Source organism: Macrobrachium rosenbergii, chromosome 31, assembly GCF_040412425.1.
Source record: "Macrobrachium rosenbergii isolate ZJJX-2024 chromosome 31, ASM4041242v1, whole genome shotgun sequence".
Lineage (NCBI taxonomy): Eukaryota > Metazoa > Arthropoda > Malacostraca > Decapoda > Palaemonidae > Macrobrachium > Macrobrachium rosenbergii.
In genome coordinates this window covers 4017453-4032452 of record NC_089771.1, presented here as the reverse complement: position 1 = coordinate 4032452, position 15000 = coordinate 4017453, and positions in this window count along the sequence as shown.

Below are 15000 nucleotides of genomic sequence, written 5' to 3'. Positions count from 1 at the left end.
TTTGGCATTATTATTCGTAAGAAATTAATTTTTCGTGCATTAGTATAAATTTTATGATATACGTTTTTTTTTCTAAAGACTTAGCAACATTGTCTGTCAGCTGTCTGAGAGTTTATACAAGTCAAAAACTTAGATATCATGACGTTTTCCTTATTTGTATGTGCCTTCATATTTTGAAGTATCTCCTTCAAGTTTCAGCTGAAACTAAACTTGGGTCAAATGTCCTAAAATATACTTTAATTATAACCTTCTCTATACATGGTAACACAAATCACGTATCTGTGAGCAAGGAAAAGTAAATATCAATCTTTTGAAAAATTTCACGAATGATATAATATCCAAACATTCTTCAAATATAATTCGAGGTACATAGCATATCTCCATCTAATGGATGAAATATGATACTCATATTCTATTGGACAACCTCAAAGGCAGTCATCAAGTCGTCAATAAAAAAAAAAAGGCTTCAGAATGCACTCAGTGCGAGTTATTAATTTCCATTTTTCCCAAAGGCGCCTTTGATGAAGCCTCTCCCATGAAAGTCATCTCTGGAATTCAATGGAAAATGTTGGAAGAAACTGGTAAAGTGATTCGATATTCGATAAGACGTTTTTTAAAGAGTGGTCGTGCTGTTAAGCGATTGGAGAGAGAGAGAGAGAGAGAGAGAGAGAGAGAGAGAGAGAGAGAGAGTTATATATATAAACTACTACCTTACTAATTTCCTCAGTTATCTGATAACGCCCAAAGTCTATATGTTATATATATATATATATATATATATATATATATATATATATATATATATATATATATATATATATATATATATATATATATATATATATATATATATATATATATATATATATATATATATATATATATATATATATATATATATATATATATATATATATATATATATATATATATATATATATATATATATATATATATATATATATATATATATATATATATCCAAAATATATATCCTTTCACGAGACAAGTTCCGTGAAATATTTATCCTCATTTAGAAGAAATAATGAAAAACTTCTGGAACTTGGGCGTTATAACATCAAAAGTTTTTCCCTCAGAGGAGAATAACTGAGAGTTACTGAGAAAACTTGCGAGCAAATAAGATACATCTGCAGGAATCTCTGTCAGGTTATTCCTACTAACATCAGTGATATTTAATCGTGAATGTCTTATTTCCTGCTCTGAGAGGATTCTCTGTCAGAAACCTCTTCGCAAGAAGAAAAAGTAAAGGAAGGAATTAAGAGGTATTAGGTGAAATGACTGCTTATGTTTTGGAGCGATGTTTTATTCTAAATACATTGTCTGCTGAGGTGCCAAATATTGTTTGAATGCCATTGGCAGAATATTGTAAAAATCCACATGAAATTTTGTACCTAATTCTGTTAATAAACAAAGATCCTAATTGCAAACAAACGCAAAAATCTAAATAAATGAAACGAAGTTTAAACAGAATTTTATTTATATAAAATTTTATATAAAGATTATCATCGCTGTATTATTATTATTATTATTATTATTATTATTATTATTATTATTATTATTATTATTATTATTATTATTATTATTATTAGTAGTAGTAGTAGTAGTAGTAGTAGTAGTAGTAGTAGTAGTAGTAGTAGTAGTAGTAGTAGTAGTTTTATAATCCACATTACGGATGCAATTCATTCTGTTGCAAATTCATCTAGTTTTTACTTTAATTTCCTGAAACTTATAATTTTTTTTATTTCACGATTTGGAAGAAAATGTTTCTATTGCGATTAACATTAGGTTATAAGTTTGACTTCTTTAAAAAAAAACAGGTCAGAATTTACAACTTGTCTCTTATCATTTGTCAGATAAATACTCAAGGAAAATCATTATTACGCATCTAATTAATATTCACAAGATTATTCACTTAAAATTTCTGAAACATTAAGCAACAAGAACCCCTTCGTATTCCACCCTCAATCCCTTCTGAGACCAGCCCCCTTCGCGAACGACGAGACCTTCGGTTTGGGGAAACTGTCGTTCAACTCAGTTCATTAGTGGTGGTGGATTGGAACTCCTTTCATCTGCTATGCTGTGATTCAAAGCGCTTTCACCCTCTTGGAGTTTTGTCAGAGGTTCGGTTCAAAGTTCCGTCAGTTCAGTGGCTTCCCCCTCCTAAATCTGTAACCGAGAATTAGTTGGAACTGATGGGAGAATTTCGTCTGGAAACCTGGGTCTGTTTATGGGTATCATGAGCTTAAACGTATTAGAAAGCTATAAAGCGATGGATCTCTCTCTCTCTCTCTCTCTCTCTCTCTCTCTCTCTCTCTCTCTCTCTCTCTATATATATATATATATATATATATATATATATATATATATATATATATATATATATATATATATATATATATATGTAAAAGAAAATTTGTTATGCCTCTATCTGAAATCTTCACAAAAAATTATTATTTCAATATATATATATATATATATATATATATATATATATATATATATATATATATATATATATATATATATATATTATATATATATATATATATATATATATATATATATATATATATATATATATATATATATATATATATATATATATATATATATATATATATATTATATATATATATATATATATATATATATATATATATATATATATATATATATATATATATATGTGTGTGTGTGTGTGTGTGTGTGTGTGTGTGTGTGTGTGTGTGTGTGTGTGTGTAATCTTCTTTTGCATTATTTTAGGTATGGTTGTATATGTTGGAATTAGTATATTGAAATACTGATGTCATAAAATTAGAATGTGGAAAAATGGGCATTTAATGCATTCTTGTTTTAGGGAATTTTTTTTTACTACAAATATTATTTTTCAAATATAACTTTTAGATTTATGCTTAATGAATATTTTTAGTTGGTAATATTACCAGAGTTGCAATGCCTGACAGGCTGCCAAATTTATTATATCCTTGGAAGAATCCTGTTACAATTTGCTTCCTATAACAAAAAAAAAATTTATATTTACAGAAAGCAAATCAAAAGGCAGCACATACAGGCACTTCGTGAACTTCCGCAGACTAATGGGAAAAGTTTGTGAACTCTGGTGAGTACAGCTGTAATTTTAACATCCTTTTTTGATGTGACGATGAAGAACAAATGAGACTCTCTCTCTCTCTCTCTCTCTCTCTCTCTCTCTCTCTCTCTCTCTCTCTCTCTCTCTCTCTCTCTCTCACTGTGGAGAGGAATAGCAAAACATAATGAGATCTCGTTGGTACTGTATTTTTTAAATTATTTTTGTGCCAGCACTGATCTTCCTGCTCAGATACGCTTGCGTCCTCTTAATGAATATTTGCTAGCGCTTTGAGGAAATAATTTAAGGAGTAAATTTGTCAAGAAAAGAAATGGATTAGTAAAATAAGATCCAGAGGCTTTCTATTTCTCTTGAAATCTTAATGTGTAGGAATTTCTGCATTCTCTCAGAATTTCACTTAAGTTGGAATTTACCTCGCTGGTCACTATACCTTGGGTTATTCAACTTAGAACCTTCACAGCACTGGTACCTTCTAGCATATATGTATTCTTTAAACGAGTATTGTTTAACGAGCATTAACAATCTTCAAGCTGCATAAAACAGGTTTTCTGAAAGGGCATCAGAAACTATATCTAAAATGCTTTCGGGAAAATATTATTATTATTATTATTATTATTATTATTATTATTATTATTATTATTATTATTATTATTATTATTATTATTATTATTATTATTATTATTGATGTTGTTGTTGTTGTTGTTGGTAAAGAGAATTGCAGCATCAGTGGAATTGATTTTATATATGGTCTCCTCAGTTCTTCTTATTATTTTCTTCTCATCAGGGCTGATATTTGCTAATAACTGGCTGATGTTCATAGTCTGGATAAGGAATTGGTTTCTTGAAATACTAATTTTATTGCATATGAAAAATCTAAGTTAAAACTCGGCGTCTGATCGCTGTAGAGTTCGCAAATTACAGAGTTTGGAAATAGGATTTGTTGTATTCTCGTGTAGAATCTTCGTCGTTGTTCTTAGGCTGGAATTCCGTTACGCCCTTAGAACAACAACGAAGATCCTACACGAGAATACGACAAATCCTGATTTCCCGATTCTGTAATTTGCAAATTCTACAGCGATCAGACGCCAGTTTTAACTTAGATTTTTCATATGCAATAAAATTAGTATTTCAAGAAACCAATTCCTTATCCAGACTATGAACATCAGCCAGTTATTAACAAATATCAGCCCTGGTGAGAAGAAAATAAGGAGAATTGAGAAGACCATATATAAAATCACTTCCAATGATGCTGCCATCCACTTTAACAAGACATGTTTGGGAGAGGGTCTGTTACCTTCATATATTATTATTATTATTATTATTATTATTATTATTATTATTATTATTATTATTATTATTATTATTATTATTATTATTATTACTATTATTATTATTAGAAGTATGTAGGCATATTTTCTATTTCAAGTGAAGAACACGTTCAACAGGTTTTTCTTTCATATTTATTTCCTGCATGGGATTTGGTCCAGTAAACCCCAAAATTTTTTAAAACTTTTTGAACAAAATAAAAACAAATCATACTTCTGTAATAGTTTTGAAAGATACATTTGCTTTCACTTTCCTTTTCCTCTCTCTCTCTCTCTCTCTCTCTCTCTCTCTCTCTCTCTCTCTCAAGTCCTCCCGAGCATACAAATTTTCTCAAATGAACCCCACATTAAGAGAGGCGGTTCCCAGCAAAACAGGGCCAAAATCGGTTTGAGGGCCCTAACCAGGTCGCGTATGGGATTTGACTGTGCGACCTAATGGCTCTGAGTAGGTTTCTCTGTTTGGGGGATTCTAGTGACGTCATTGCTGTTTATATCCAGCTGAAAATCTCCTGCTTATTTAACTGAGGTTATCTTAGTGGCTTATCTCAATATATTACTTTTTCTATTTAATTACATACTTATTTCTTATGCTTATAAGTGGGTTTATACGTAAGGTAAAAGGAATATGTAATTATGTATTTATGACAAAAAATGCACAAAAAATGACAATCTCCAATTATTTACGATAGGTCGTCTTCAAAGAATCTCTCACTATCCAACATTTTTCTAAGGTAATTACCTATTTATTTTTTGTACCTATATATGGGCTTCTTTCATGGGGTAAGCGTAATATCTATTTATTATGGAATATTCAGAAGGCATAATTTATAAGCTCTGATATTTAATTATTCAGTAACTGAAGCTATGAAATTCTTATTATATTTAATTCCATACCGACAAATAAATCGTTTTTGTGAGTTAATATAAATAAACCTTTAATATTTGCTGCTATTCCAACCGGTCAGGTGAATTAATGTATCAATTAGTAGCGTGGAGAGGTAACCACTAATATAAAGCATGGTCATAGAGCTAGCAACCTCACTCCAGGATTAAATGATCGCAATGATAAAGAATCTTATTTCAGAGCCACCCATCCGAAAAACAAGGCGGAAGAATAAAGAAACTTGATCTCTCATCACTTTTCATTCATCTTTTCCTGGAATGCATTAATCTCTCTCTCTCTCTCTCTCTCTCTCTCTCTCTCTCTCTCTCTCTCTCTCTCTCTCTCTCTCTAACAAGTTCATGCGTTTCAACAATAGTGTCTTGTCTCCCAGTGTACATTAAAACCTTTCACTTTTTCTCTCTCCCATACCATCCGCGATAAAAATGTAATCTCTAATTTCAGTGATCCACTTTTACTGTAAAGTAATTAAAGTTCTAACACATCTCACTCAGCCTTCTTTTTTCTTAAAGGTGGCGTGGAGGATGGGGGGAGGGGCTTCTAAACTTTATTCAAAGTAACTTGAATTGTGCGGGTATTTGTAAGGCTCTGCTAACCAAATGTAATTTTCATGATGCAAGTAAAGAACTTTGGGAAATAAGAGAATAAAATGGAAAGTAAATTGGTTATTAAGGAAGTGTTCCAGGAAAGGAAATGGAATTACGACAGTGAAGAAGAAAGAGATATATATATATATATATATATATATATATATATATATATATATATATATATATATATATATATATATATATATATATATATATACATTATACAGAACACAGATCAGACGCGCAAGGCGCTCATTCATACGATGAAGCAGATAAAGGGCAGGAATACGATGCGATACGCATTTTGTTTTAATCCTACGTTTCGTGACAACATCACCACATCTTCAGGGATTTTCTACAAAATAAAATATAATATGTTAACATAAAATAAGAGCTGATTATAAAATCCAGTAGTTGAAAAAAGCTAAAACAATTTTAATGGTAAAATTACAACTCACAGACTTAAATTACATGCACACTTGATTAAAACTGAGACTATAGGTACAAAAAAATATATATAAAAACGAAACGAACATTTAAATATCTCGGCAAAATTATATATAAATAAAAAGAACGCCAACACATACAATAAAAAGCAAAAATTATACACTCATAAAACTACAGCTGAAGACAGCTCCACACAACCAACCTTTCAGCATCAAAGATAAAAACACACTAAAAGTAAACAACGTCAAGCGGTACAAAGACTGACAGAAAATTTAGGCCAAAAACAACGGGACAGCAGAGGAATGGTTGTTTAGAGTCGGAACTCCTAATTTGATATTTAGCGTTTCCAAAATCAACAGTTCGTTGAGTTCCTTTGTTTGGCCAATAATTTTAAAATCTTCATATTTGATGGTACTTTTACATTTGATAATGTGGTTCCTTATATAAGAAGTTTTCGGGTTAGATAGCTTACAACCAGTTCTATAACTAACGCCCCGATGAGAATCGGCCCTGACCCTGAGAAGACGCCGGGTAGATCCAGTATATTTTTCCAGATTACATCTGGGACAAGTGTATTCATAAAAGACGCCCGACGTCATCAAAGGGCAGAGCCGACCCTTAACCTTGAAGAACGAGCCAATGGTCTTATGATTCTTAAGTATAAGCTTTAGATTTATGGCTCCAAAATGTTTATGTACGATCTTAGTAAAGTCTCTCCGAAAATTGTCATTTAGTTGATACGGGAAACTGGCATAAAGAGGTAGCTTAGGGACCTTAAAACGTAAAGGATGTTCGAAAACCTTTTGTTAAGAAGTTTATTTAAAATACCTTGGCCAAATCCCAGATTAACGTCCAATAAAAGTCATTCCCCAAAGACATAGGAGTTTATGAAATCCCTTGTCCCGACTTATATCGGTTTTACAGGTAAATCACTCCCCCAGACATTAATAAGCATTAACGTTCAGTTAGGTATGGACAACAGAGCTCAGGTATTTTTAACCACATAAATAACCATAATAACAGAATAAACTGGAATTTCTCGCGTATGATTTATAGCAGCAATTGTTGGTTCAAAAACCCAGATGGTGGAATCAGCTTTCATTAAACAAAGAAATACGATGAACCTCGCAAAAGGAGCCTGGGACTCATTTATTACAGATGAAATCTTCCTCCAGCCAGCTATTAAGAAGATTAAATAGAAATTGTCAACTGGATTGATGTAACGGCTGACCGATTTTCTGTAATTCCTCTCATTCATTACTTGCCTGAATAGAGAGACAGTTTGTCTCTGAAATACAGCATTACCTATCTTTATTTATATATTTATATATATATATATATATATATATATATATATATATATATATATATATATATATATATATATATATATATATATATATATATATATATATATATATATATATATATATATATATATAAAGGGACCTCATTCAAACTGGTGGTATCTAATGGAGTTTTTAATAAAAAAGTTACAAGCTTTCTTGGACAAAGTCCACATTATCAAGTTTGTCCAAGAAAGCTTGTAACTTCTTGAATAAAAACTCCATTAGATACCATCCAGTTTGAATGAGGTCCTTTTAGTAATTCTACTAATGCACAGAACAATTGTATGTGATAAAGTTTTTATATACATATATATATATATATATATATATATATATATATATATATATATATATATATATATATATATATATATATATATATATATATATATATATATATATATATATATATATATATATATATATATATTGTTACATGTGGGTCTTGGCTGATCATTTATTGTTCAATTTACGTAATTTTCACGGCCCTGCAAACCAAGAATACACGTAACCTGCCTCTTGAAGCCAAGGCTTAACCTCAAAGACAGACGTTAATTAATCAAAGGTCGCCAGTTAAGGGTAATTAACCTTAAAGAATATTCAAGAAATAAAGACTTTATGATGAACGTCACCAACTGCGGACGCATACAAAGAATCTCTACTTATTAAGATGGTTTTAAATACAACGCAACAGTTCCTCCAAACAGTGAACGCTAGGCATAACGAATACCAGAGTACTAAAAATGACTTGCTTGCCTAAATCCCCGAAACTCACTGGGATAATTCGGCTAACGCTAAACAATATAAAAATTTGACTTAATCTAGACCTCGTAATAGCATATCCCGTAAGTGGTGGCTGGAGAATGAAACAAAGAAAGATTGGGAAATACAGGAAGAGGATAAAAGTATGGGCAAAGTTTTGAACAAAAGAGACTTTACCTTAGGACGAACATTGTTGCGTGTCAACAGACGAAGGAAGTTCTTGCAATTGCTTCTTCACTTCACTAATAGAATAACAGACAAAGGGGGAAGAGGTCCAACCGGACATGTTGTCTCACCGAAAGCTTGGTTCTCTCTGCCTGTTCCCTGACCGGCCGAGGTCAAAAACAGGCCTACAGCCATGCCCTAGGCATCTATGTTATGTTAAAAACATTCGCCAAGAGAGACAGGTAAAAGGAAAAAGGACCTTAGGACCACCTATTTTTAAGGCTGATATGGAAATTTTCCTATAGGGGAAATGCCTAAATGCTACCTATCCTTTCCAACGGACGTTAAAGTTTGAACTGAAGACGCTCCTAATGTAGCCAACTTCTTTTACCGGTCTTGGTCAGGCTGATATTATTTACAACCAAAAGTTACGAGGGCGAACAGCAGTAATATTTGTAAAAAAAAAAAAAAATATATATATATATATATATATATATATATATATATATATATATATATATATATATATATATATATATATATATATATATATATATATTGCTTAATGTTTCAGTGTTCGAATGATATCAAGTATGTAATTCTATCAATTTCCTTCCTTGTTAAAGTTACCTATTTCACATTTCACACGTAGACACAGTTGAATCACCCGCCAAAAGAGATATAATTAGGCGGGAGAGAGAGAGGGACAGACAGAGAGAGAGAGAGAGAGAGAGACAGACAGACAGACAGACAGACAGAGAGGAGAGAGAGAGAGAGAGAGAGAAAACTTGTCCCCAAAACACAATTTTCCCCCAATAAAGCCTCAGCGAAGACGCCAGGTAACACAGGTCCTAATGACCTCCATCACACGCACACTGAGTGAGTGGTGTTTTGATGAAGGCCATCCCAAACGCTTTTGTCCTCCGCTTTTTTAACAAAGGGCTTTCGGATGGCCTCAAGCACTCTCGGTTTAATGAGAATTTGCCCCCAGGGCAATGAGGGAGCTATGAGGGGGGAATAAAGTTTTTTTATTTTTTTGCCAATGCTTGGAAATTGGGAGAATAAACATTAACTGTGACCGAGGTCATTGCTTTGCTGATGGATTAATGTTAATCCTGAAAGTGTGTTTTTGCACTTATTTTTCTTGTCTGAAGGCTACTGGTTAATATATTTTTCTTTAATCAAATATCACTTCTGCGTCTGTCATCTACTGAAGTTACTCTTGGGGGACAAAGTTTGGAAATTGGTACATATTGCATTATGAACATGTTCATCGGTTTGCTGATGGATTCGTGCTTATGTAAAGGGCGATTTTGTCTTATTTATCTTGTCTTATGGCTATTGGTTAATCCTTCTTAAAACAATTATATATCATTTATACATATAATTTGGTTAATATTTTTTTTTTAATATGTCGCTTATGTAACTTTCATCTATTGAAGATACTCATCATCAATATTTTTTTTAAATGGAATTAAATACTTTTTAAAATTAGCTTTAAATAAAAGTTTATTTTAATTATTCATCTTGTCTTAAGGCTAGTGGTTAATCATTTAAAAAGATTATGTATCACTTAATTCATCTGTCGTCTATTGAAGTTACTCGTTGTCAGTACGTTTTGGAATGAAAGTAAACGGTGCTTTTGATTTGTTCATCTTGTCTTAAGGCTACTGGTTAATCATTTTTAAAGATTATTTTTCACTTATGTTTCTGTCATCTATTGAAGTTACATGTTATCAGTATGTTTTGAAATTAAATTTAATTCTTTCTTATGTACAGGTATTAGGTTTTTGTTTTATTCAGTTTATGTACCTACATCTAATGAAATTGATCTTCATCAGCAAGCCTCAAAATAGATTATAAAAAGTCGTATAAACATTTTTACTTTTATTGTAAGAAGCCTTATTAAGCAATTAGTTAGATAGGTATTTATTACTTATCTATCTGCAATCTAGCGGAATTACTCATTATTTGTTATTATCTAAACAAAATTAAATAATTTCCTGTGACATTTTTGCTTTTTTTGTAATAAAACTTTCTATAAAATACATAAATATTTCCAGGTCTTGCAATAAATTATGTTGTTACTTTGACTGACAAATCTTTTCACTGTTTTATTCTCATTTTCTGCACTCCACCCTTTTAAGCTATTTAATATTTGCAAAGTTAATCATTTTGTATAATCCGCCCTGGTTACCAAAAATCAGTTATTTTCTTGCCCATGTTATAATTCCCCAACAGAAAACATAATTTGAAGTCAACACTTACCACATTTAAAGGTCACGCTCTAGGTATTTAAATCCCTGGCCATTCTAGTATTTCCCGGGCAGTTGTCAGTCACGCTTGCTGAAGTTTTGCTATCAGAAATGATAGAACCACTAATTAATATACCTAAAAGCTATTTTATTTTTATTATTTACCTTGTTGTTTGATTGTAACTACTTACACTAATTACCAGTAAAACCAACACTTTTCCTTACACTTACTAACGATATTTACAAAGATTCACTTTCTGCCACTTACTAACACGGCAACAAACACCTCTCTTTCCAGTGATGGAGTGTACAGTACAATGAGGGGAGACGCTGACGCCGAGTCTCAGTGTTTTCGCCTTCTTACTCTGGCGAAAGTTGCCAGATACTCCCATAAGAATAATTTCCGAGTTTTCAACAAAGATGATAATATCATTTCCAACGTTACAAAAAAGATCACTAAACAAGAGAGAGAGAGAACAGAAATAGCTGAGAGAGAGATTATAAACCAAGACCTCATTTGCATTACCAGGAAGCGATGGTGCAGCTGGCAGAGTAAACAGCTACATCAGTCAACGAAGAAACACTTCGTGACAACACTGGAGCAAACGAACAGGTTCTATAATCCAATCGCGGGCATCTCTTATTGTTAATTTAACAGGCTAAGCTTACGTAGACGCAAGTACATCTCAGTGGGGAGACCTTATGGAATATCAGTTTTGTAACAACTATAATAAACAACATATGTGATATTCTGAGTTATTTTTATTCATCTTAACTTATAACTGCAATCCTAAATTCTACAGGCATACATTACAGTGGTTTTGTAGCGACAGTGAAGAAAAGAATTCATATTTCATATATCTAATTCAACTCCAGTAAATGTAGGGAACAAACATAGACTTCACTTCCTTTAATGCTATTATAATTTGATAATAGTAATCATGCTCTTATATAAAAATAATCTTGGGTGGTACATAGGAAAACAAATGACATATAAAGAAAATAATAGATTTTATGGAGCCATCTTTACTCTTGTAAAGGTAAGGAACGAAAACAGACTTTACTTCATTTAATGTTATTTCAGTTTGATAATTGTAATCATACTCCTATAAGAATCATCTTGGCTGGTACATAAGAAATGCAACGATTTATAAGCAACCCGGCATTGAGTGGAAAGGGATTGCTTCTCTTATACCTCGATGTTCGTGTAGAATATATGGAATATACCAAAATTCTAAGAAATAACATGGGAAAAAAAAAGGTCATTCAGACTAAAAGGGTCTTTTAAAGAAAGGTTTGAAAGGTGTAACAGGAGAAAAAACCTGGCAGTTGCACTGTGAAACAATTGTTAGGAGAGGGTGGACAGCAAGATGGAAGAAAGAGAATATGAACGGAGGTACAGTTACAGGAATGGGAGATGTTGCAGCTAGCTAGGCCGGAGGGACGTTACAAAGAACCTTAAATAATCCCTACAGTGCACCGCATGAGGGGACTGACGGCACTAACCCCCTACAGGGAAGATTTTCGTAGATACCAAAGTTTTCAAGAAACAACCTTAAAAGAAACTTGCACTTCATAAGACCTGAGCCTTTTCTTTCGAATTTTCCAGAGTGACATGAGAGGAAAAGATAGGCCTTATTACTTCTCAGCAGACAAGCTTTCCCTATGAATTTTCATTTGCATTTAAATTAGAAAGACCTCGTTGTCTGACCACAAGGTAGGAGTTATCCCAGACTTTTGACTAAAAATTTTAATGGTATTGCGTAAAAAAAAAAATACTTCCTACGCCATTGAGTTTTAATAATGGAGTGAATTGAATAATATTAGATGCATTTGACTTTATTTAAAATTAGAATGATATAAGAAAAGTAACAACTGTATATATATATAATTAATATAATGACATTTTATTTACTATATATAAAAACAGTTTTATCAATTATATATATATATATATATATATTTAGAATAATAATAATAAAATGATAATCATAATGATAACAATATATATATATATATATATATATATATATATATATATATATATATATATATATATATATATATATATATATAAAATCCACAAATATATAAATATATATATATATATATATATAAAATATAATGTTAAAAGCCATCACTAGTTAACACACGCCCTCAAAACCCTGGAAGATTACACAATACACACACACATGAATATTCAGACCTAAAGCAATGCTCATTCTCATTCAATACTTCTCGCAAAAGTGCTCTTTTCCAATTCGTACCTTAACGATTGTTGCAGAAAATAAACTTGCAACTCCATCTTGACACTCCATCTTCCCTCACAGGCCCTTTCTGATTAATCTGGCGTGTGTCTTGGAGTAACAAAGATTCCTTAAATTGAATCTGCCCTGTCAACAACAACAGAAGTGAGAGAGATATCTGAAGAATAGTAGAATACTGAAAGAATTTTCTTTGTTATATTGTATGTGTGTGTGTGTGTGTGTGTGTGAGAGAGAGAGAGAGAGAGAGAGAGAGAGAGAGAGAGAGAGAGAGAGAGAGAGAGAGAGATTCATTTTCTGAATATATCAATTAAGAGTGGTCATGTATTGCCAGCTTTTAGTGGTGTGTGTGTATGTGTGTGTGTGTGTGTGTGTGTGTGAGAGAGAGAGAGAGAGAGAGAGAGAGAGAGAGAGAGAAGAGAGAGAGAAAACACCATTTTATGATTATATTAGGTAAGCAATATGCATCTATATTGTCATTCCAAAATCCTCATTTCCAAATTATATGTTGTGTTTGTGTTTGTGTTTGTGTGTGTGTGTGAGAGTGTGCAGAGAGAGAGAGAGAGAGAGAGAGAAAAATTTATAATCATATAACTAAAAACATGACATTTTGTATGATATCAGTGACAAGAACAATGCATTTCATAGGGATATCATTTCATTTCCATATTGTGTGTGAATATAAGATTAGAGATAGAGAGAGAGAACATAAGATAAAGATTAAACATGACTTTTCCTGCTTGTTGTTAGAGAGAAGCATAATGGATTTCATAAAATATCAGGCCAAAATCCTCACCTCAAGAAAAAAAAGTATGGTATATATCTGTTTTGGAACTGACCATATGCCAGTCCACATAAAACACTACAGAGAATTTTTAAGACTTATGGTTTCCGGGCGGAATGGAAACCTGACTTGCAAATGATATTTTACTCCCTAAGAGTTACTATTCTTTTATGAACTATAAAGATGCCAATTCTTTCCTGTAGTGAATTCTCAACGAAGCCAGAGGCACAGTACCTGGGAAGGCAGCATTTATCAAATTGCTGTTTTTAGTATATAACTATTTTTGTATAATTTTTTGTCTTTTATTATTTATGTATTTTGTATGTTTTGCATATCATTTATATATTATTTTTCAGTATAATTTGTATAATTTTTGTTTTTTATTTGTATAATTTGTTTATATTATTTTGTATATATTTTTTGTAAATAATTTTTATACATTATTTTCTTCATGAAATTTATTTATTTAAAACATTAATGATCGGTGAAATTTAATGTTGTGTGTTTCCTTTGACACTGTAGTATTTTATATCTTCCATATAAACTATGAGCAATAATTATGCATTATCATCTCGTCCAAGCTGGAAAAAATTGGAACAAATATATTTTTACTCCTCTTCATAGAGAAACAATTAATTTTTCATTTAGTTGACAAACAAACAGAATTAAATTAAGCCTGAAAAACATTTTCTAAAAAAAATATATATCAAAAGAATATCTCTCTGGCTGAAAATGTCATATAACTATTCGCAATTTTTTTCAATATTAAAATTATTCATAGATATTTCCTTTTTCCTCAGCTAAAATGATTAACAGTTGGACAGAGTTTTGCATATATCACGCAGTCAGATGGTGACTGTTAATTTCCTATCTGGAATTTTTTTTAGTTTTTAAATTTCATTTTTTATTTTTTAGGGAATAATTGCTCCTGGCGTCTTAAAGCGTGTGGGAGTAATAATTAAAAAAAAATATGGTGGCAAAATTACTTGTAATTGGAGGCCTAAAAATAATATTTGTAAAAATCATATGAA